A 21,511-nucleotide genomic window follows, 5' to 3' on the forward strand; every position below is an offset into this window, starting at 1 on the left:
AAAAAAAAAAAAAAAAAAAGACATTGTGTAATTCCATTTGTGAGAGGTGTGGTCATAGCCACAGAGCTAGGAAGCAAAATGGTGATCACCAAGGGCTAAAGAGACAGGCCATTAAGAGTTCTTTTTAATGGGTACAAAGCTTCAGTTTTACAAGGTGTTAAGAGTTTTGGAGATGGATGGTGGTGATGGTTGCACAATATTATAACAGTGTTTGAACCTTTGAAATGTGCAAAAATGATTAAGATTGAAGGTTGTATGTTAAGTATATTTTGTCACAATAAGAAAAAAGATTTTAAAACCCCCAAACAATAAAGCAAAAGAGCAAGTGACAAAGTGAGACTTATCTGGGCTAGACAAGAAGAGAGAGAGAGAGAGAGAGAGAGAGAGAGAGAGAGAGAGAGAAACACTTATGTTTTTAGGACAATACTTGATTTTTAAAAATTGCTAAAGAAATGTTGATTATTTATTTACTCTTTCATGAGTCTCAGAAATGCAGATTAAAACTTGAGAAATGTCTTTAAAGACAGACAAAGCCACAGGAAGATTCAGAGGAGGTTAAAACCACTCCTATTGGAATTATTACCCCTTGTTAAGAGGCAGACTTTCTGGAAGGGCTGGCTGGAAAGAGGCACAGTGCTAGGTGATGGGCCTCCTTGAATGTGGTGGGAGTCTCTTCCCTGAGTGTGGGGTACTGGGACTTCCTGAGTGTGCTAGGGGTGGACATCCCAGAGTGTGAGGCGTTAGTTCTCCTTTAATAAAGCAGGCACTTATGCTCAGAAAGCAGGAAAGAGAAGCTACCCCGATTTTCTTGGAGAGTTTATTAGTATTTTTAAGCAATTGAAACAGATACGAACTAGACACAAAAGTAGATTTCCTTAGACGTATTTTCAGACATTTACATTTTCAGTAGTTATTTTAGAGAAATGAAGTTCAACAAGAACAACAACAAAAACTCTCAGTTTCTTTGATTGTCCACTGAACAAAAGCCAAATGCAATGCAGAGGCAAAGGACATTCTTTCAACTCCCTGGAAGTAAAAGGCTTTTGTGTATTTTCTGGATTTATTTGAAAAATAACAGAACAAAGACAGAGCTTGTTTATTTCAATCCCTGTGATGTGCTAGTAGCGTTTCTCATTTAGTAATCCATATAGAGGAATCCTTGCTCTTTGTTCTGGTCTCTTTCCCACCAAACAGCCTCAGACCACATCCTCAGAAGAAGATTACCAGACCTTGTCTTTGATTCATTTGAAAGGCTGTAATTGGGCAACTTCAAACCCCATTTGAAACCTTTCTGTGATACTTGAAGCCCCACTTCTGCAGAAAGGTTTCTGTTAAGTCTTTCCTAAGAGAGAGTCTCATCACCACGACCTAATGATGGGCTGTGGATGTGTGGAGGTCTAGGAAAATCCAGCCTAGGAACACATCATACTTCTAAAACCCATCTACATATTTATTTGTAGAACAACACCGAGAATGTGATGGATCTCTGCGCTTTAAAAGATTGGTGGAATTTAAGAAATAGGCTAGAACCCATGAAGTTTGTTTTAACCCAGGGTTCGACTCCTGACTGTCTCCCAAGCAAAATGATAATGGCAAGAACTCAAACCTATTTTAATCATAAAATTGGACAAGGACAAATGGGGAAAACTTTTTTTTTTTTTCTTAAGTGAGCCCTTAGTTCTTGATCATTTAGGAGGAAAGAAGTCACACTGTGAAGCCATCAGTGTCTCTCTGGTGGGACTCTGGCAGTGTGCAAGCCTCTTTCCCCTCCTCAATCCCTCTATTATTCATTTTCTTAAGTGCTTTGTCCTCCTTTCCTCTTCTTTCTAGAAGCCCAGCAAAGGTTATCAATCATCCAATGCTGATCTGATGCTTTCCTGGCAGTTAGTAATTAGATTTGTTTACATGGGATTCCATAGTGTCCAATACATGTTCTCCCGCCACCACCACCAGAATTACTACCCTTTAGTTTTGTTTTGTAAATTAGATTATCATTTTCATCACTGTAACAGGCATATATGAACATTTAGAAATCCAGAAAATACAAAATATATCAGTCTCAACAGTCTGAAGTCATTATTGTTTTCTTCCAATACATAGAACATTTTGCAGTTCTACCATACCTGGGTATCATTATATATATTAAATCATGTTTTACCATGAATTTTTGGTCCAATATGCAACTAGTATTTGAATTGACTTACAATATTTTAACATAAACAAAATCTGTATGTTACTATTGTATTTTATAAGCTAAATGTACTAACACCTGTTAAACCAAGAAGCTGAATAAGAAATGATTGCTTTATAGTGTTTATTATAAACACATAATAATATAGTCAACCATTGTTTGTGGGTTTTGCGTGTGCGTGTGTTTGTTGCATTAGTAAAAGTTATTATTATCTTTTGCTTAAGACTGAGACATTTTTAGGATCCTTGATACATAACTTCCTATTGGTATAAAATAGATTTTACTAACTTCCACCAAGTTTCATAAAGAGTCTATCATCTATTTCTGTAAAATTTCTAAGTACTTCCATTAAAAATTCCATAGGAAGCCTGCTTGGGACAACCTGTCTGCTCTGGAAATAGCCTTGCTGAATGATTAGATCCCAGCTGAAATGACTTGATAGTTATTTACTTACATCATCTATTTTACTTTTATAATTCCAACCTTCGAGGTTTAAATAATCACCATATATTTATTCTGTCAGAACACATTTGACATTATCATGAAAATACACACAGAATGACCCCCCCCAGTCCTCACACACAACTATATAGAAGCATCAATTTTATCAAAAGGCTCCTTAGATAAGCACCCCCTGGGGAACACATGTCTGCTTCAGTTTTGATAGATTCCTGAGATAACGCTAAGTATTGCTCAGACTTTGAGGTCATTACAAAATGCTCATGACAGCAGGGTTCCAGGTGGCAGTCAGCCATATGCAGTTCTTTTTTGGCAGGACTATCAGTTTGGTAAGATTTTTGTTTTAAACACTATGGGGGACAGCTCATTCAGTTCAGTTTGATCATTCACTGTTTATTGGAGCTGGGGCAATGAGAAAATCAGTATTATTAACTTCTGAAGTATTATGCTGGAATGTATACATAAAAAGAGTGTTATCATGTGTTAGTCAGATCTCCCTCACTATAATAAATACCTGAGATAATCAACTTATAATGATAAAAGATTTATCAAGGGAGACTCTCCAAATCCCCTCCTTTGGGGATGTATCTCCAATGACCTAAAGACCTTTCATAAGGCCCTATCTCTTTTTCTTGTTTTTTGTTTGTTTGTTTTGTACCAGGGATTGAACCCAGGGGCACTTGAACCCTGAACCACATCCCAGCCCTTCTTCTTTTGTATTTTGAGACAGGGTCTTGCTATGCTACTTAGGGCCTTGCTAAGTTGCTGAGGCTGGCTTTGAACTAATAATCCTCTTGCCTCAGCATCCTGAGCCTCTGAGATTACATGCATGTTCCACCACAGAGGTAGAGGCCCTACCTCTTAAAGATTCTACCACCTCCCAATAGTGCAACCCTGAAGACAAAGTCTTTAATGTCCCCCTTAGGGGGACATTCAAGATATTTAAGATCAAAACTATAGCATAATGGGATTCTCTTTATCTTTCTCTCTCCCCACAACCTCCCCCACACATTTCTTTATAAAATCTGCATATATATATATATATATATATATATATATGTGTGTGTGTGTGTGTGTGTGTGTGTGTTCTCTTTCAAAAAGATACAATACTAAAAATACAATAAATAAGTAATAAATGAACTTGCATCTAAGTGGGATTCTGAACAATTCAACACTTTAAGTAGATGCTTATGAAGTACAATTGTACTGAATAGTTATCTATCTATGGCACCATGCACACACACACACACACATACACACTCATACACACTCACATAAGCAAAGTTGTTCACAGACATCTACTTGTATATAATACATTTTATGTCCAAAGTATATTTAAGAAAGGCATCAAATTAGAACATTTAATAATTTGGGTTTTTTGTTTTTCCTGTAGATTGTGAATTCAAAGTTCTCTGAGATATGGCAGTGTATTATTTTTATCATCCCCAGAATTAAGCATAAGTCCAATCACAGATAAATGAATAGTTTCCAAAGTGGATTAGTTTACTTGAGAAGAATTAAGGAAGGAAGTAAACATTCTATAGTACACAGCACAGTTGCCCCAAATAAAGAGTTCCCCAGCCCAAGGTGCCAATAATGGAAAGATGAAACACCTTGATTTATATTTAAAAAGAGCATTATCAAAGATTAGAATAATTAACACTTGGTTTTAGATCAAAAGGCATTAATAAAAATTCTTGCCATCTTTAAAAGAAATTATCACATTTTTTTAAAAAAAAGTAATTTTGTTCACATTGTAAAATGTTGAAGCTTTGACTTGATGGATTATCAGGAATACCAGAGCCTTTGAGTCGCCATATACTTTGAGGATGTGGCTGTTTGAAGTTTTGCCTTCAAATAGCCTTCTCTATAAATCAGCCTGTATGAGAAGATTCTCTGCTCATGTAATTGTCCTCAGTCAAAAAGATAGTATAGAAGTAAAATCTGATAGTAAGTCTGATTAGTTCTCACCAGACCTTGAGAAGAGATCACTGCTGTGTGTGAATGTGTTCCCTTCAAAATTTGTGTGTTGGGTTGGTCTTGGTGGTGTGCACCTGTAAACCCCAGTGACCCAGGAGGCTGAGGCAGGAGGGTTGAAAATTGAAGGCTAGCCTTAGCAAGTTATAGGGCCCTTAGCAAGTTAGAAAAACCCTGACTCAAAATAAAAATAAACAAACAAATAAATAAATAAATAGAATGGGGGATGTTGCTCAGTGGTAAAGAGATCCTGGGGGTCAATCTCTAGTTCCCCGCCTCCTCATGAAAAATTAGGTGTTGGAATTTAGTGGCCCAAATTATGTTCTTTTAAGAGGTGATTAGGTCATGAAGACTCTTCCCTTTGTGAATGGAATTAATTGTCATTATAAAAGAGCTTGACAGAAGTTCCCCTCTGCCATTCAATTCTCAGTAAAATGGCCTTCATCAGATCCAGTTTGCACTGCTGTAGTCCTTAAAGGAGAAACAAACTGTTGATACTTAGTTTTCAATAAAGTTAACAAATGAAACACTTATGAAGAGCAAGTTGTTGTGGGTCCCCAAATTCAGTCGCCCTACAGTTTTCCTTGTCTATCTTCTGTCACATAGTCAGCAGAGACTCTGATCCTTAATGTGGTGGAGGGATCCCTAAGCCTTCCAGTCGCTTGCAGTCTTATCACTACAGAGAAATCACCTTGGTGACTTTCAGCTCTCCCCAAATAACTTAAGTTGGCGTGGAAATCATTCCCACATTCTGCAGATCTTCCAAAAGTTGATGATAGAAACGGGCTCCATAACTTAGTTAAAAAGAGAGAAGCGAGTCATAGTAGACATCAATGTTCTGGTAGAACACTCATATGACAAATGATGTGATCTTTACAAATGCTACAGTACAGTCTGGCTTAGCACCAAGAATGCAAACTGCACTCCTTAGAGAGAAGGGAGTAAAGTCACAATTCTAATTCCACAAGTTATTATCTCAACTATGTTGAGGGACATGAGATCTAAAAAGCCCTAGATATTCATCTATAAAACAAGAATGGCCATTCTACTTACCAACAGGGTGGTTTACTCCACAAGTATTAAGCAAATTTTAATCACAAAGCACTCTTTTGGGCTCTGTAACACAAATGGAGTCCTAGAGTTCCATAGACCTCTAAGAACAAATGGGCTAACACAGTGGACTCATTAGATAAACTACTCTCCGTGAAAATACTTTTAAGATAATTTATATTCAGCATGATTCCTCTATACCAAACAATAATTATATGCCATGCAGTGTTTTGGGAATAGTCATCACCACAATTAGATAACATCATGCATAATTTGTAGTAGCTGGCATTAGAAACAAACAAAAAGACAATGTCAAGTGCTGACAAGGATACAGAGCCACTAGAAGTGTTACATGCTGTCTGTGCAAACACACAGTTGGATAGCAACTGTACTAGTTAATATTCTCCAGAGAAATAAAAGTAATAGACTATGTTTACACAGAGAAAGTGGTGCATTTTAAGGAATAGGTTTATATGACCAAGAAAGTTGGCAAGTCCAAAATTTCAAGATAGACTGGTGAGCAACAGAGTGAGAGAAGAGCAAATGCTGCAGCTGAAGTCCAAAGGCGCTGTGCCACAGAATTCCCACTTACTCTGGGGAGTTCAGTCTTATATAGACCTTCAACTGATTGGATGGTAATGACAGCATTGAGGGCATCTGCTTTACTCCGTGATCACCCATGCAAAAGATCATTTTAGTCAAGACATCCCACCTAGAGATATCCTAATAATTTTTGACCACATATCCATAGGACCTCGAATATCTACTCTCAGGCATTGACCTAAGCAAAAGGAAAGCCCATGTTCATGCAGAAATGTCAATCTACGTATTTATCATGATTTTACTCTCAACTGTCCCAAATTGGAAGTCATATAACTATTTTTCAACTGCAAGAATATCCATAAAATGGAATACTACTCAGGAACTAAAATAAGCAACCACAGCATAGATGAGTCACCATTCATAGCACTAATGAAAAAAGCCACGTAAAACATCATATAATGTAAATTCTATCTGTATTGTGTTCTGAATAAAAGCAAAATACAAAGACAGAAAATAGAGCTGTGATTAACAGTGGCTAGTATGAGGGAAGATTATTAACCTCATAGGGAAGCAAAAAAGAAATTTTGGAGGGCCGTGGAAACTATATCTTGATGTTTCACAATTACACGTATTTGTCAATACACAGTGGATAATTTTATTGCTTTTAACATCAGTAAAAGTTCCTCAGGCAGATCTTCAAAAAAGTAGTCATCATATATGTAGCACATGATAACATAAAAATATCAGATTTAATCTAAATTTAATATATAATATTTAATATATACACACACACACACACACACACACACACACCTGTAATAGAATTTGATGAAAGCCAGGACCTAAGGGTAAAATTTGTGGGTCTTTCTGTTTCCAAGTTCATTTTACCTAGAAGGAGAGGCTCTACCATATGTAAATATTAAAGAGATTAGAAAGTAATTATATGTATGGATTTACTATTGTTATCATTATTGCTTTTACAGCTTATGGCTTATGTAAGTCTTCCTTATTTCTACTTATTCCAAGGAAAATTTGGGTTGCCTTCACTAGTCTTCCACATACTTTTGGCTTGAACTTAGGGGCTTTTATATATGTAATGAATATTGGAAATACATTGCTTGTCAGTACTAAATAGCCTGATGAAGTCATTTACTTCTAACAACAAACTAACTTTAGGAGAGTTAGATTTCTTATCTCGAAAATAGGAATAGTGGGGTCTGAGATTGTGGGTGTCTTGCTCAAGTTCATTCAACTAATAACCTAATGATCCAGGATTTTATTTTTTAAATCCCAAACTATCTGACTACAGATTTCAAAATATTTTACTTTTTCAGTTCCCCCAAAAAATGTACCGAGCTAAAGTCATAGATACCTGGATTCTTTTTTTTAAAAAATGTTTTTAGTTGTTAACAGACCTTTATTTTTATGTATTAATATGCAGTGCTGAAATTCATTTCTCTCCTTGTTCCCCAGCCCCAAATGAATTACAGTAGATGGGGTAGAGAGAGAAGATGGGAGGGGAGGGGAGGGGGGATAGTAGAGGATAGGAAAGGTAGCAGAATACAACAGTTACTAATAGGGCATTATGTAAAAATGTGGATGTGTAACCGATGTGATTCTGCAATCTGTATTTGGGGTAAAATTGGGAGTTCATAACTGACTTGAATCTAATGTATGAAATATGATATGTCAAGAGCTTTGCAATGTTTTGAACAACCAATTAAAAAAAAATATGCAGTGCTGAGAATCAAACCCAGTGCCTCAAACATGCCAGGCAAGTGCGCTACCGCTGCACCACAGCCCCATACCTGGATTTTTAAATTCTTCACTTGGTCACAGAGGTGAAAACAATCTCCCCAAAATGCTCTTAAGACAAAAACATTACATCCAACATTAAGATCAAGAGAAAGGTACTTGAACACAGTAGGCCAAGCTCACTGGGAAATTTCTTCTGAGACTTTACAATAGAGTCCTCTAAGTGCCTGCAACAAATAATAGTGCAGAATGTAGCCTGAGAAAGTGTTTTTCCAGCTCTAGGTCACTGCTCATGTTAATTCCAAAGCCATTTTTACTCTTCCAGAGTCTCCTTGGTTAAATTCACTAACCTCCCCAAATGGAGAATGGGGCAGTTGAACTGTTCACACACAAAGGGCTGAAGGAATGGAGATGGATAAATTCTGTTCAGTGTTAGCTTTTGGGGCACCATTGTGACATGTCTTGTACAAGCTACACTTTTATATTGGAATACGGCTGGAAATTCTGTATTCAAATTGAGCACAGCAAATTATCAACAAAATGGAATTTCTCAAACAAAAGTGTCCTTATTTAAGACCAATAACTGTGGCCCATCCTCTGGATTAAACATCCAATTCCAATAATGACAACAGGCCAAAACCAGAGATTCATGTGCTTCCACCTATAGCTAGGTAATAATATTGACCTTTGCTGGTCACATCATCCGAAGGCTGAGGAGCCAATTGCTAAAGAGATACTGGAAATCACCGTGAACCCACCAACCTTCTGGTCATGCTTGGTGTCTCTGTCAAGACATTCTGTGGAATGCCATTAGTGGAAGGACAAGGAGAGGACAGCTCAGAAAAAGAGGTCATTTATGAAAAAAGAGTAGTCGACAAGTGAAAATTACAATTCTGACATTAGTAAGTGGGAATAAATGGAGATGCTCTCAGACTAGTGTTTGTGAGCAGGGAACAGGTAATTGCTTCTAATAAGTTTCCTGGAATTGTCACTCTTCTTTGGCTGGTGTGCCTTTTCTGCTTTTTGTTGCTTTCTTTGGAGATTTTGTGTGGTTTGTTTTACTCCCCTCTCTTATCTTTGAATCACCCTTGGAAACCTGGTAGGATAAAATGAGACTACTTCCATATATATATATATATATATATATATATATATATATATATATATATATATATATCTTTATTATATATCCATATATTTTGTATTCTTTATGTCTCTGCCACACAAATTCTGGAATCACTGGCTCTAGACTGCGTTAGTTGCCAATTTCCTCCACGCTTCTTATAAAATCTCACTTCTTCCAGATATTTCCCTTTCCAATCAGTCCAGGTTTTCTCTAAAGAAGTTAACCTTTAGTAGTTGAAGCCAGTTATGATGGTCTTATGTGTTCCAGCAGTGGCATCCACTTGTTTAGTCAAATATTTATTTAGGGAACTTGTATTGGGTCTAGAAATGATAAGCCTTGTGTAAAGTTGGAAAAACAGTGAAGAGAACCAAGGTTTACTAATAGATGATACTTGTATGAGATGACTTTCATTGCATAACTAACATCTTATCAACTGCAATTAACCAGAAGGTCCAAATCCATGAAGCATAACCATTAAATATAGTCATGTTTTCATTGGCTCAGCTGTGGTGCCATCTTACTTTTTACTAAAAGACCCATAGCACCATTGAGGTTAGTCTTTTGGAGTCTTTTTTCTTCAGCTGCATAGTATTGACTTGATTTTACGCTGGCTGCCTTCATCATTTCAAGAGAGATGGAGTCATTTTAGGTGTCCCATCAAGACCTAAGAAATTCAAGTGTAAAACTAAAATCAACTATGTCCTAGATGTATTCCTTCCTCATGAGTCTTTTCTCAGTTGAAAGAAATGTGTCAAATACATGTTACTAAACCATTTCCTGGCAGGATACAAGAACATCTTAATTGACTTTTACTACTGAAGGTTATCCTCTTTGGAGAACGTCTGCACTGATTTGGGAAGAGAAACCCCTGGAAGGAAATGAGATTTTGTATAGGCAACTCAGGCAATCTAGAGCCAGCGATTCTTTTGATACTTACAACCCAAAGTTCCCAATGACGCATATGGGATTTGAAAATCTAAGAGGCAGTACTGCAAGTTGCACCTGTATAATTTAGTCTTTTTATTCATTATGGCATTTTCCCCACAGTGCAAAGGTTACAAGCAAGGGTTGGGAAGAAGAGGTGATGACAATATTCTAACTCACCTCTACTGGGCATTAAACATTTGAGAAGTTGGAACATAAGACTCTCATGCCTCTTGGGCAGTGTGAATTGACTTCAGTGTTCTGTGGTTTTCTGGAAACAAACGTAACAAGTTCAAGGCTTGGTCAGAAAAAAACTGAAAACTTTATTAAATTCAACAAAAATGGTTACAGAATAGCAAAAATACAATATGTGGTTAACCACAGACAAAGCAGTCCCTTCTGCTTAGCTCTGCTGACCTCCAAAACTCCTTGCTCAGTTACTGCTGTTATGCTGGCTCTAGTCCACCATCTGATCTCGTTTGAATGTGGAGAATCAATGTGAAGCTAGCAGTTTTAACGTATTAACCTAGAGATCAAGCTTCATGACCCTATAAAATGTTTACATTTTTGTTTCTTCTTTTGTAAAGGGTTGAGTATTGTTATACACATCTGGAACATCCAAAATGTGCTCTGTTCAGACAGAGTTAATCTTGAATAGCACCCAGCAGGAAGAAAGGAAGTAAAGTCAACTCCTAGGTGGACTTTGGATGTCTAAAGACAAATACAATTTAGATTGACTTTGTTTCTGCTTCCATTAAGAACTCTTAGGGGGCTGGGGATATAGCTCAGTTGATAGAGTGCTTACCTCCCATGCATAAGGCCCAGGGTTCAATACCCAGCACCGTGAAAAAAAAAAAAAAGAAGAAAGAAAAAGAAACTCTTAGATCATATGATTTTTCTTTCTCATTTTGTAAGTGAGAACAAAAAAAATTGGATTGAAGTGCCCCCAAAAGCAGTGGTATATCTAGAATGGTCTATGGACTTTGATGTCTGGATATAGTGTTAAGAAGTGGCTATTTGATGTCAGAAATTCAATATTGCAGTTTAAAGTGTCAAATGAACTTTTGTTTAAGTCCTATTTTATATATTAGGGATTCTATGACCTGAGGACAGAAAAATCTAACTATCAAGTTGGTATACAGATGATTAATAATGTACTAGGACTTTAATATAGTAGGAAGAATATAGTAGATTTACAGATTCAGCAGTAAAAAGGGAGAGTGTAACCCAGTGTGCTAATCTTGGGTCTGTTTGACCTTGGAGCTATCTTGTCTTGTCCTGCCCTGGTCTGTACTGCATTTGGATATATCTATACAGGCTGCACTTCCCAGTATTTTCAGCAGCTGGTCTCTGCATAGTTTCTATCATTAGAAAGAAAGTTCTATCAGGAGAAGTGAAAAGAAAGTGAAAACCAAATGTGCTATGCTACCTTCCACTGGATCTTGGAACAGTGGGAAGGCAATAGTGAACAACAGGTAAAATCCAAGTTAAGTCTGGGATGAGCTAGTAGTAATAGAGCACAGTTCTATTTAATGGTTAACACTTGGGTCAGATGGATGCAGGTTATGTGGGACACTTTCATACAATTTTTAAAATATTTTTGCAAAAGTAAAATTATTTAAAAATGGTTTTGTTGTTGTTGTTGTTAAATTATGAAATAAAACCCCAGTGTTCTTATCCTCCTTTCTCTTCATCAGGAAGTTTCTTCCAAAATGGTATATATTTTCTTCCATGGATCCAGGGGACCTACTGCAAAGTTAATGTTTTTTAACCTGCACAGTTTTTTTCTGTTTGATATGTTTAAGTCAAAATATAATAAGGTGATTTCATGATAAGCATGGACCAAGAACCAGACCATTAATTCTAGGATTGAATTTTCAAGCATATCAAGATGACAGTTTATTTATTGTCTTCTATAATAGTATCTTCCTTGATATGAAGACAAGAAACTTCCACGTCTTCCACATAGAAGGGATAAAAGCCCAAACTTGTGATGCTCACCTCTTCATATGTGACAGTCCCCACTGTCCACTTTGGTATTAATCTTAGTTTAACCGACTCTCCTCTTAGTGAAATATTTTATATATTCTAATTCATTCAATTATTTTATGTATCAGTGTTTTGTTTTGTCTTTTCAAATACATCGGTGCTATTAACTGTGAAGAGCTCAATCTATTTCCAACTTCCTTTGGGGGCATCTTTCCCATTTGATTATTATACTTTTTAATGTTTTTCTATTATTGTTAACCATCACCCATTTGTATTGTGTTTCTTTAAATAAAAATGGCATAAATCTATTCAAAGATCCAAGGTGGATAGTTGAAATTGTTAGGTTCCCAGAGCTCTGGGATCAACATTTATCAGACAAGTCCTAATTATCCTTGTCATGGACTTTTCCCACTCCCCTGGAGCCTACAAACAATTTCCAATGGCTGTCACATTAGCAACAGGGGGGCAGCACAATGATTCAGCCATAAGCACAGCTCCCTGCTGTCCTTGTCCTTATCCTAGCTAATGAGTCCCCAGTTGTAGAAGGAGCTTAGGCTTAGAAAGCATAATGTCCTAGTTTTTATAGTATTAGAAGTGGGACCTTGTGCTAGTATCTTTGACCCCTGGTTTCCTTTTCTGTGAAATTGGATGAGAGTTTGCAGCTCTTAGTGGGTTAAATAGGGGTAATTACATAGCAAGCACATTGTACAGTGCTTGAGCTATGGTAGCATTTGGTACATTGTCTATCATTCGTATGTAGAATAATCTTCCCAATCTCCTTCCCTTGGACCCAAGGAGTAGATTGCAGGTGAACACTGAGTCCTATAACAGAGGAGAATGGTAGCTAAGAGGGGAAGGGTGGTTGAGGGATGTGGGAAAAATATCAGTGAAAGGATAAAACTTTCCAAAAGAAAAGAGGACAAAGTTCCAGATCCACTGCATAACATGGTGACTATACTTAACAATATATTATATTCTTAAAAACTGTTAAAAAACAAATATAAAGTGTTCTCGGCACTAGAATAATATGCATGATAATTAGCTAGATTGGACATTCCACAATGTATGTATATTTCAAAACATTCTGTTGTACCTATGTAATAATGGATACAATTTTACTTATGAATTAAAAAAACTTAATGAAAAATATTATAACAATAAACATCATCCTCAAGTAGCATTATATTTGGTTTGCCTTAACATTTCACAATTCATTTTGACAACTTGTGAGCAGGTTTTCTTACTTTGCAAGAAACTTTTTTTCCTATATAAATATTCACATTAACTTAAATGCAAGTTGTATTTCCAAACTGCATAGATTTTTAGTTGAGAATTGGGTAGGAAAGAAAGTAAGCCTCAGTGCTTTTATAGAAAAGGTACGGAATATGACTGAGGTGGATTTGAATTTCACCCCTGTCAATAATGATGTGAGCATCTCGGCACAAGTCCATTCATTTATGAAAAGAGTTGAGTGTAGTTCTCGAATTATCAATGCACAAATTTGGCGATAGTGGACTCAATTGATGGTATTTTGTTATTACAAAAACTATTTTGGTCCTTTGTTTTGGGGAGCCTTAGACTTAGGTGGATAGACAGTAACATGGGCCCCAAATAGATCTGGCTCTGTATCTGATACTGTTCTCCTCCAAAGTCATGACTTTCTTCCAAAATCTGGACTAACAACTTATGATGCTTTTTCCTTTCTTAGCAATTTGCACTGTCATGTCTCTGAGTTGGTAGACCATTGGTTCATAATTTCTTACCCACACAAGAAATGAAACTACTCTTCTTTTGGATCATTTATTTTGATTATTATTTTTAAATATTGTGACCCTATTTCCCTAAACTCTTGATTCCCATCAGTTTTTTTCTCAGTGTAGTCCATCTTCTCTGCAGGTAATTCCAAGGATGCTTTGCAATTGCTACCATGCAAATGTAGTTTAGAACCAATTTCTGGGAATCCATAACAACACATCTACTTCTCACTAGTTTAATAGATTCACTTGTTTCACTAGGAAGGAATGGGTTTATGGTTTCAATTGGTCACCTCTATTGCCACTTTCGTTCAGGGAATTGAGTTTTTCATTCCCTCCTTCTACTTCTCCCTGTTAAACTGCAAATTCTTCTCTTGTCTCTGACACAGAACTGTCATATTCTGTATTATCAAGAAAGTTGATGAGATCAACGACAGAAATTATTTTCTGAGGAGGTTAAAGGACCGAACTTCAGGCTGCATCATAATTCACTCATTTTTTTCATTCACTCACTTATACCTTCAAAAAACATTTTCAAGCACTTTCCTTGTGCAGTTAATCCATTTGGCTTGACATATTAGAGAGGCTGAATTCAAATCTTGCTTTGACCTCAAAGTACTGACTTAATGCTTTGAGATCAATTTCTTTCATTAAACAGAATTAGATATAGCCTTTAACATGTCTCACAACATCTGGTATGCTGTGCATACTTAACAAATGCTATTTTTCTTTATTTTTTGGTTACTTTCAGGATAATGAAATAGAGGAACTATATTTAGAATGACTAAAAAGCTCTTCACTTTGCCATTATTAAAATAAGATTAAAGCACTATTCATTTTGTACTCTATAATTATTATGATTAATCTCCTCTAAGTATTAACAAGAGATCATGGCTCCAATGACCCTGACCACATATGTGTCAAGGAAAGGTGCTAGCCTTCTCATTTAGCAGGTATACATTTGTATGTAATGGGATCGTGATAGGGTCTGTAAACATTATTTCTGATTGAAACTGAAGGCATTTAAAAAGGAAACTGGAGTTGCAATTTGGTGGAGGAGTTACTTTTGAGAACTGGGGCTCACAGAGAATGATCAGAGTATTACAATGAGAAGAGAAAAATAAGAACATAGTCCTCTAACTACCACTGAGAATCAGAATCATGGTTTTCATACAGATCCATGAAATAGCTATGTTGTCTTTAAAAATATTACATCACTGATAAAAGTAGGCAAGCAGAAGTATTGATGAGGCCTCACTAGTCTGCCTAGTGATCTAAATGTTCAATCTGAAGTTGATACATTCAATGTCAAGATCTGACAATTTGAGGAAATGTCAGATTTTTTGATACATTGCACCTATAATTGAATACTCTGTATTGTAGTAAGCATACTGATTTTAAAAATGTGGACAAAGAAATCTATGGATACACAGAGTTCAGAAATAATTCTCCAAGGTTTAAACAAAGAAGCATTTATTACATATGATCTTGAGAAGACGGATTACAGGAATCATTATTCAGTAAGTTTATTTTTTTGTAGCTGACATGGAAAGAGATGAGAGGGACTAATAGAAAAATGGTGGAAATGAAATTTTGCTTTTTGTTTTTATTACTAACTAAAATCCTTGCAGCAATGTGAAGAAGTAAGGGCAGGGTGCAAGATATGAGAAATATTCTGAGGTTTTCCATTTCCTGCTATGATTTAGAAAGTTAGAGAGAGAATTGCTTCCATCCTAACAAGAAAAAGCTAGATAAAACAATCATAACTTTTCTTAAACTGATATGAGAGTTGAAGTCACAATGAAACCAAGTAGCCTAAATTCTATGGGAAGAAAAGTGCTTCCAACGAGAGACAGGACATGAATACTGTCTCATCTAGATGAGATCACAGGAGGACAACATGAAACCATACAACAAGGAAAGAAGAATTCAGCTTTATTTAATAAATTCCTAAATGATGAGTATGTTCTAACCTTTGAATGCATAAGCACTAGAAGTCAAAGATACAGCTAAGTTCACATTCACTCTCAAACTCTTTTACCAATATCAACCCTTGCCAACATGAAAAACTAGAGGCAGAGAAGGACATAGAGGTTTGGAAGAAGCCAAGGTCTCGAGAATGGGAGCATGCTCATACTTGAGTCTCACCTATATCTGATTTAGATGATAATTTTTTTAAAAAAAATAAACTTTAGATTTTAGAATTGATGTTTAAATAGTTTTGATTTGGAGGACTTTGTATTTTAATATATAAGAAAACAAATTTGGGGAGGGCAGGGAAAGCAATATTATAGATAGAGTATTTGTATCCCCTCAAAATTCATATGGAACACTTATCCTCTAATGTGATAACATTTGGATTTGGGAGAGGTAACTAAATTTAAATAAGGCCATAAGGGAAGAGCTCTATGATTGGATTAGTGTTCTTATTAAAACAGAAAAAGGCCAGAGCTTTGTCTTTCTCCATCATTTGAAGACACAATGACAATGTGGCCATCTGCAGACTAGGGAAAAAAGCCCTCTTCAGAACAACCTGAATGGCATACCTATCTTGGACTTTCTATCCTCCAGAACTATGAGAAGTAAATTATTGTTGTTTAAGTCACCCATTCTATGGTATTTTACTGTGACAGACCTACTAAGACAGTGTCTTGAAAAATAAGTCCACAGGATTTCCTAAATATGAAAAACAAAGACAAAAATATAATGGAACAATTAAGAAAGGTGTGAGTTAGTATCAGATGGAGTAACATACGCAAAATTGGAATCCAAGAATATTTAAAAACACAATGATAATTTTCCAACATTAACAGAAAATATATATATATATATATATATATATATATATATAAATAATATATATGATTATATGTATAATGCTTATATATAGTATATATATATATGATTATATGTATAATGCATATATATATATACATATATATATATATATATAGTATTAACATTTTTCTTTGTTTACTTTTGCAGTGCTAGGAAAGCACTCTACCATTGAGCCACATCCTCAGTTTGCTGCATTTACATAAAGATAAGAAACACAAAGGATATTTCATGTCAGAGAACATGAGAACCATAAAAAAATGAAGCAATATTTATAAAGTGTGAAATGAAATAAAAAAAAAATCTGGAATATATCAAGTGAAAACTATCTTTTCAAAAATGAAAAAAAATAAGATATTTTAAATACAAATAAAAACAACTCCTTTAATTTTAGACATTCATTGTGAAAAATCTTAAAGGAAATTATTCAAGCAGATAGAATAAATTACAAGACAGAAAACTGAGTCAATACTAAGAAATCAAGTTCTCTAGCAGATGTTGTTTGTGTATACTACAATTCTACTACTATCCTGTTTTTTCCTTTTGCAATAGGCAAGTTAATTCAAATAATATCATTATTAAAGACCTTGTAGACACACTGAATACTAATCCATATATTCTATGACTTTCATAAATTCTAGTCTCATCCATTTAAAACCTAAAGCATTCTTCCCATCTTTACCTCCAAGAAATTCTAGTTTTTAATTCTATCTTCTAAGTAGTTTAAATATCCAGACACTCCTAAGCACAATGGATAAGTACTAGTAAGGAACTGAGCTAGAATAATTAGTACTCTCTCCATCTCATTATTATATATGACTCTGGTTTACAGATGCCAGTAGAATTTCACAAAGAATAAGAAAAAAAAAAATTCCAGGACCAAGTATTTAAATACTTGAATTGTATAGATACTTGTTCACACTAGTAATGAAAGACTCAGAAAGTCCATTGGAACAGTGAGGAAACCCAGAGATTGGCAACAGAGAGAAACTACCACTAAGAACTGGCTGCTCAACAGAAAAAGTAGAAATCCCAGGGCCCAGAATGCAGAATCCTCCTAAAGTGGCCAGAACCATGAGAGAGGCCATTCAGTGTGAAAGGGTGCACAGTGGGAGTCAAATCCATGAAAGTGGTTAAAATCCTGGCAGAGACAATGGAGAAGTCCAAAGGAAAGTAAGGAATATAGCATTTTTTCTTACTCTATCAAGGTGTCTTATTGAATTGATATAAGTAAAAGTCAATAATGAGGGGATTCTGAAGAATATAGTTCCCTGAAGGAGAGAACAAGATAAGAGAAGGATGGTGATGGAATGTAGCTGGCACAGTCTTCAGTTCATCCTGCAAAAGAATTGCATAGTATTTATTAGAATCATTACACTTGATACTGACATTATCTTGTCAAAATTTCAGTGGATTCCCCAGTTTCAAAGTTATTAAATGTTTTCTGTGGTCCATTTCCTGCTTATTTTCATTGTGCAAGTTACACTCCAGCAGTGTTTTATTTTATTTAATTTTTTAGGAGAATAGTAGTGGGGATTGAACTCATGGGCACTTGACCACTGAGCCACATACCCAGTCCTATTTTGTATTTTATTTAGAGACAGGGTCTCACTGAGTTGCTTTAGCACTTTGCCTTTGCTGAGGCCGGCTTTGAACTTTTGATCCTCCTGTCTCAGCCTCCCAAGCTGCTGAGATTACAGGTGCACATCACCATGTCCAGCTCAGCAGTATTTTATATTCTTAATATATGCTATTTCTATCCTCACAGAATACGCTCAGCACAAAAAAAAAAAAAAAACAACTTTAACTTAACATCTTATGTTAAATAACTCATTCCCTAATTTTAGACTAAAAGTCAACATAGCCGTCACATAAAGATACAAGGGTACTTGCAAAACAACAGCAACAACAAAACCAAACTTCATCTTATATGGTCATTTTATCGTGCCATGAGTTTACCTGCCCTGATAGCTAGTAACTGTGTCTTTTTAAAATCTCTATTCCTTTAGTAACTAATAGCATGTATGGCATGTGGTGGCAAATGAATCATTTAATGAGACAGAATGACTAAGCAAAAAAGTCAAAACAGTAACTTTGAAAGCTCTCACAGTATTTTATTCAAAAATCTCATGATTTTTCTTATCCAAATATATGTGTTCTAATAATAATACAATATATAAATTCTGGGTTTTTTTGTTGTTGTTGTTGTTTGGTACCAGGGATTGAACCTAGATATGTTTAACCACCAAGCCACATCCCCAGCCCTTTTTTATATTTTATTAGAGACAGGGTCTCACTGAGTTGCTTAGGGCCTCGCTAAATTGCTGAGGCTGGGTTCTGGGTTTGAACTCATGATCCTCTTGCCTCAGCCTTCCAAGTCCCTGGGATTACAGGTGTGTTCCACTGTACTTGACACAATATGTGAATTCTTGATGAAGAGTATTTTGAGAAGAAAAATAATATAACAGTATATTCATTAGGATTTCAGAATGGTCTTATACATGTGCTCTTCAAGCAACTTAAAATGTGATATATCCACTTGACCCACTCTTTTCTCTACAACAGGTTCCTTACTAGCAATTCAACAAGAGCGGTGATGCTAGCAGCCTCTCTTTCCATTGTACTCCCATGAAATTCAGTTCCATATGGAAAATGGGATTGCAAACATTCCTGTTTCCACCTGTAATTTATGTCAACAGAGAGTATAGAATATCAACTTACAGCAAAATATCTCTAAAACAGCATACATTTAAGCAAACATTACAAAGCAACTTACATGACATTTAAGCAAACCACCTCATTAGCAACCAGTTTCTATACTAGGATGATATTTGTCAGAAAAATACTTACAAGTTGTTAGATTAAACGTTAAATTTAATTGTCTTGGGGTCTGATGAAATTTTGCCTCAGGTGACAGATCCATCAGTATTTTCCACTGGAAAATATCAAAGGAGGTGATATTTATTGTTGCTCTGTGTGTGTGTGTTTCTTTTTCTTCTCCTTTCTTTTTTTGCCAGGCTAACCTTTACAGGAAAAATAAAATTCCTGGTATCATTGAAAGCAACTTTCTCCTAAAGAATATAAATAATTCAAGATAGACCTTGAAAACTTTGCAATTAAAATTTACAAGCCTCAATTTAGTCAATGTGTAAAGACATTGTACACAGTTTGCTAATTGTTTATACTTGATTTTCCAATGTCAACGCAAATGGAAATGAAACAGTATGTAGCATGTTCATTAAACAAGTTATTCCCTTTAATTTATTTGAAAAAAGACATTCACTTATTTTCCACAGTCCCTTTATATCAGCCAAGGAAAAGACAGTTTTGAACCAAGTGACACTAGTTTGGGAACTCTGCCTTAAAGTCTTCCTTACCTTATCTCATCTTTTCTATTGCTTTTAGAATCAAAGATACCTTAAAAATAAAACTTTGCAAATGCACTAGGCATTAATTGACTATAGACTAATACATGTTGGATTTGTAGCTAAAAAATAATCTGACTTTTAAAGAAAGGCATTGATCTGGGGAAAAGAAGACATTTATTGTGGAGATGAGGTCATTAGTTGTCTGTTGCTATTTTTCATTCTTTTTCCTTTTTAATTCATGATTCCAGTTATTATAATTATTAATATCCAGATCTGTGAAGCATATATCGACAAGACCAAAGACAACTTTTCAGGAACATGGCAGAGAAAATGCAGGAAGTGTAATGCAGATTTGTGTGTGCTTCCTTGACCCAGTTTGGAAGTCCTGGCTAGAGGTCAGAAGGTCACTTGTCTCTGAGCAGCAGAATAATTCCAAATCCCCAACCACTTTTCTTATTGGTTTCTTACACTCTGGGCTACTATATAACTGTCCTAGTTTCCCCTGCATTAGGAACCAGAAACCTGATGGGATAATTCTTAGGTCCAAGAAGTTATTGAAGTTAACCAATCCTAAACCTGGTTTCCCTGATTCCTCCCATAGGAACTACAATAAAGACTTTTCTCCACTATTCTTGTCCCTGTCTCTGTCTTTGACTAACGACAGGGATTCCTCTGAGTTGGGCCTGAATAAGATGCTGTTTTCTCTCCAGAAAACTGGAACATAATTTAACTATAAAACTCTTTCCAGTTTCTCTCAATTGTTCTATATGTGGTCTCACCATAACTTGCCCAAGCTAATCAAGCTGTTGTAGGGTTATTAATTGATCTAATCCCAACAATGTTTTATGACAGAGAATAGAGAGGCTTGAGGAGCAGGAGAATGGCCGGAGGAAAATCCAGTCCATAGACCAACCAAAACACACAAAATTACCAATTAATTTCACTGTCTTGTATGAACATGTTTCATTCATGGTGGCCCCAAATAATTAAAATAGCAACATCAAAGTTCACTGATCACAGGTTACGATAACTAATATAATAATAATGTAGAGGTTTGAAGTATTATGAGTATTGCCAATATGTGACAAAGAGACATGAAATGAGAACAGGATGTTGGGAAAAAGATCTTGCATAATAGACAGTTGCCATAAAACTTCCATTTGTAAAAAGCACATTATCTGCAAATCACAATGAAGCAAAGTGCAATAAAACAAGGTACTCCCATACTTGAAATATACCATTCCTTTTCTTATAATCTCCTTGTCACCCAGCAACTGACAGTGAATTTCCTTCCTTTCATTCAATCACTCATTTCAGTGAGTGTTTTTTCAATGACTGTCAGATGCCAAGTGCAATGCATGGCACATTAATGAGGAAAGAATGGACCCACCAGAGGGCAGGCTCCCTAGGATAGAGACTATGTTACATCTCAGCATGCTAAAAATACAGAGAATACACAATTTCTGCACAAGTTTTCAGGTTTATGAAACAATAAGGATTCTCATTGTAAATCAACAAACTAGAATTTTGACATATAGGT

Source organism: Marmota marmota, unplaced genomic scaffold (assembly GCF_001458135.2).
Source record: "Marmota marmota marmota unplaced genomic scaffold, marMar, whole genome shotgun sequence".
Lineage (NCBI taxonomy): Eukaryota > Metazoa > Chordata > Mammalia > Rodentia > Sciuridae > Marmota > Marmota marmota.